This window comes from Mercenaria mercenaria, chromosome 15 (assembly GCF_021730395.1).
Source record: "Mercenaria mercenaria strain notata chromosome 15, MADL_Memer_1, whole genome shotgun sequence".
NCBI lineage: Eukaryota > Metazoa > Mollusca > Bivalvia > Venerida > Veneridae > Mercenaria > Mercenaria mercenaria.
In genome coordinates, this window is record NC_069375.1 from 53,916,890 (window position 1) to 53,921,918 (window position 5,029).

Sequence of the window (5,029 nt, forward strand, 5' to 3'; positions counted from 1 at the left end):
TTGCTCCATCCATCACTGTAAATGATGTACTTGCTCCATCCATCACTGTAACCATCCATCACTGTAATTGATGTTCTTGCTCCAGCCATCACTGTAAATGATGCACTTGCTCCATCCATCACTTAAATGATGTACTTGCTCCATCCATCACTGTAAATTATGTACTTGCTCCAGCCATCACTGTAACCGATGTACTTGCTTCATCCATCACTGTGAATGATGTACTTGCTCCATGCAGGTAAAGAGCAGTCTGCTTTGGCTTAAGCATGATATCTGTGAAAAGATCCTTGGGAAGTAAAGAATGCAACTAAGCATATAACAGCAGACTCATAAAACATCTTCAGTTGTTCTTTCGCCTTAAGATTATTTCAAGTCGGGTGAATCAAAGATTCAGACTGCTATTGTGATGGAGCTATGCCTGCCACTAGCTTTTTCACAAACCTTGTTCAGAAGTCTCCTTGTGTAGACCTCTTAAATTTGCTCAAATGGTGTTCTTTTGCTCCTTTAAAGGGATACCAGACCAAAAGTAAAAATCCTAAATCACCCTTTATGAACCACTTGTTTGTCCATCACCAAACTTTGTCTGAAGCATCTTTAATTGTAAGGCCTTCTCTCAATTTTGTTCCAATGACTTGATCTGGCACCTTTAAGGAGCTGTCAGAGCTTAAAACAAAGAAAAAATATTTAAAAGGATGTCTTCTCATGAACCGAGCATGATACTTACACTGTACAAAGTTTGATGAAAACAGTCAAAACACAACCGGCAATATTATTCTGTAGTTTGGACAGTTGTTTTTCCATCAAAGTCTGATAACTCTTTCAAACACATTCAACTACTGATCCTCTTATTATAATAACTGGATTGAGGTACAGTTTTATACAACACTTTTAATATCTTTAAGACAATTAACTCTGTTTTGGACTGTAAATTATATAAGCAATATTATGCCTAGTACTGAGCCTACAGAGTTTATTTGTTGATTTGGGTTTTACCATGCACCAACTCAGTCAAGGTTATATGACCCCACACAGGACAAAAATGTTCATTTCACACCTCATGTACATCAAAATAAAGTTAGGAGGTATGGAATGAAAGCCCAATGGAATCACAGAGATACAGCAAAACCGGGTTAAGATGGCCTATTAGTCTCATCTTGCCACCTTGCAAGGGTAAGACAGTTGTTCCAATTCTTTTCACAGAATTTATGTTCCACAATCACATGGCACAAAAGATAATTGAACACCAATCAGCAGTGTAATAGATTCTCGACAAACTTGATCCACTAAAGAGCTTTCCATACACACAATCCTCTAAAGTCCAGAAACATCAAGGATGCACAAAAATTGTAAACATTTGGTTATATAACATATAACACAATAAGCTCCACAGACGAGTAATATACTCTTTGTTAATGAATCTAAACAAAAGAAAAACATGTCAAAATTTTAAAACTGATATATAGTGTCCATTTCCATTCTATAGAATTACTACAAAGATGTATATACAGAAATAAATATTTTATATATATATATATATATATATATATATATATATATATATATATATATATATATATATAACTATAAAGGACAAATATGAGTAATTAAAAAATTATGAAAAAAAAAATCTCCATGTTCTAACTGTATTGTAGAATGCATAGAAAACAATTAAAATATCAAAAGACATGAGAGATTCTGGGTTATATTAAATTGAATTCAGGCAGATAGTAGTGCATGCTGTGATGCTGTGATTTCTGAAAGGAAAAAAACTTGCTTTTTTAAAGGGGGCTTTTAATTTCATACAGCAACATTTCTATCTCGACTATTGAAAGAATAGGTACAGTTATTGGAATCACTTGTGCGACGGCATCCCGATTTGGTTACAGTATAGCAGGTTATATTCACGGTGCCAAATGTTCATATTTTTTGAAGAGTTGAATTCACGGTGTCCTAATTTCACGGAAACTACTTTGACCGCATTTTATAAAGGTAAACCCTAGGTTGTCAACAACAGAAACGGAGGTCACTCTTCCTAGACATGTAAATGATAATAAATACACAAATTTTGAGGTAGATTGAAAACAAAAGTAGGATTTACATGGACACCGATAATAAATGATCTCCTTTGCAGCGAGCGGGATTGGTCTCACTGAACTATCAATTTCTTGAAAATAAAACCAATAAAATATTGTTTAATTTGATGTTTCCTTTTGAAAATTTAAATATTTTTATGAATGAGTAGAAAGCAATTTTCAATATCTTGGAATGGTATTTTTCAAAATGACATCAACTTCTCAATTCAAATCAATAACAAATGGTGTGATCATCCTTTGTTACAAGTTGTTAAACTTTATAGAAGAAATGGCATGTAATTATCCGCAATTAGCGTGACACCTGGCTGTTAGTTTTGTTGTTCGCAGGTTTATCTTGGTTAAAGATTATAGTCAATCTTTTATTAGTATCATAAAATTTAGGATTTTTCATATTTCTTTCTTCAAAATACTGTTAAATTAATACAAAGCTAGAGCTATCACTGAAGGTGGTGACTGTACCTCCCGCAGGCACTGACACAGCACATTACAATTTGATGCACACAATGTAAAGTAACAAACCCAATAACGCTGATAAGTAAAGCTTGTAATTGAGTGGTCTTCCTTGATGGAATGTGTATATTCGTGGTAAAAAAAAAATCGCACTGTTGACCGCGAATATAGCGAAAATTAAACCTTCGCGAATATAACCCGCTATACAGTATTTTAAGATTTTTATGAAAGCATAACCAACTAATGGGAATGGATTAAGACTTCACACACTTGTTCACTGTCATAATCTGACATGCAGTGCCCAGGCTCCATAACTCTACTTTGCATATTGACAAAATTATGCCCCTTTTTTGGACTTTTTTTTTGCAGTTTTTGGTCAAGTTTTTGTATGTAAGCTGATATCTCGTTACCCACTTCTGGGATTGGATTGAAACTTCACACACTTGTTCACGATGATGATCAGATATGCAAAGCACAGGGTCCATAACTCGACTTTGCATTTTTACAAAATTATGCCTTTTTAGTGTAGTTTTGTGTGTCAGCTGGTAGCTCAGTGCCCACTAATGGGGAATGCATTGAAACTTCTCACACTTGTCCACTGTGATTAACTGACATGCACTGTACTGGTTCCATAACTTTGTTTTATATTTGTACAAAATGATGTCCCTTTTTGGACTTTACTATTCATTCAATTGACAAGACTGTTGAATAGCTGAGCGTTACTGTCCTCCAACAACTCTTGTTGTTAAAGTAATTAGATAATAGAAAAATGTTAATTTGGCAGTTTGGTCAATAGATTGAGTTGGTTTATAAAAGATAACCAGTGTTTTAGTAATATAGTCCAGTTTACCAACATGCACAATCTTAGTATCATTAACACCTCTCTCATTCTTAATGTTATAATGCATTAAAATAAAAAGGAACATTGCACTAGTAGTATAAGAAATTAAGTTTAACATATGTTTAGTGCAAATACCATTACAAGAGCACAATAATAAAAAACATGATTGTCTTGAAGACCTAAAAATATTTTAAGACCTTTATCAAACTAGATAAAACCTAAATAATTCTACTTCCAAATTAATCTCTCGCAAGTACAAATGTATACAACAGAAGAAAATGTAGTGAATATATAAGTAGGAGAGTCAAGTATAATACTGTAAACCATACAGTCATACAGGGAACCAGCTAACAAACAACAATAACAAAGGCACATATCAAATGAGTAAATAAACTATATACAAAAGTCTAATGTCATTGCAAAGCATTTGTTTCAGAAAGATAGTGACTACCATCAGTATCACATTTACATGCTGGGTTACAGTAAAGCATACTAAATTTTGAGACAAGAGGGCAATAATGGCTCTATATTGCTCACTGGACTCAAATGGACACATGATTTCTTGATACAAGACCTCTATACAATGCCGTATGCCAAATATCTAAGCTTCAAGTGTTGAGATTTTGGACAAGAAGGAAAGTGACTCTAGATAACAAAACTATCAAAAGACCATAAATATGGTAAAAATAGAACAAAGTATTAAATTTCAAATTTAATAACATATTATTCGAAATTGGTGGAAAAATGTGAGACAAAAAAGTAAGAAATCATCAGCTTGGTGGAAAAATAGGAGATAAAAAAAGTAAAAAATCATCGGTTTAAGTAAATTCTGAAGAAAATACATACACCACCAAATTTTCTTAATTGGTCTATATGACATATGAGCTTATATTAAAATACTTCAGACTGGACAGGAAAAGATCAATGTTGAATTTTGAGCTAGGGGTCTGGGTATTGTGTACGACACATTGTCTCATTATGGGAAACATTTGTGTCAAGCAATATTAAAATCCCTTCACGGATGACAGCATTATGAACGGGAAAGGAAAAACACCGGACATGTGTCCTCCAAGTGAGACCTTAACCTTTGAGCTAGCAGTCAAATCTACAAAATGTACTTGTCCCTCTATATCATTCCTTATAAGATATTACATAACATAACAATGGCAATAATATAATGTTATTAATAAAGCTATTTCATATATGCCTTGTTATTTGTCCAAGGGTTGTATTAGCCTAAGGACATAGGCCAAGGGCCAATACAACTGCCTGAGGACTAATAACTTGTTTTATTCTTATCTAAAATTGTTTGCAGCTTACAACTGATATTCATGTTTGCAACCAATTATTCATCCACTTCCCAGCATGTGAATCACTATTATTATTGCACAAATAATCCACGCAATTCAAATGTCCGTTTAAGATAAGTCTCATCCTTTTAGTTAATCTGAGTTTCGCATATTTTCTTAATAATTTCCTTGAAAATTGTCAGAATTTCTGACAGGAACTTGTTTGTACATAATACCGAACAAGCCGAAAGTATCATTATAATCTACAAAGATGTACGTCAACATCATACATCTGCTCAGATATGATTAGATAAGTTTTATTTTAAGTCGGCAATATAACAATATAACATAAGCTC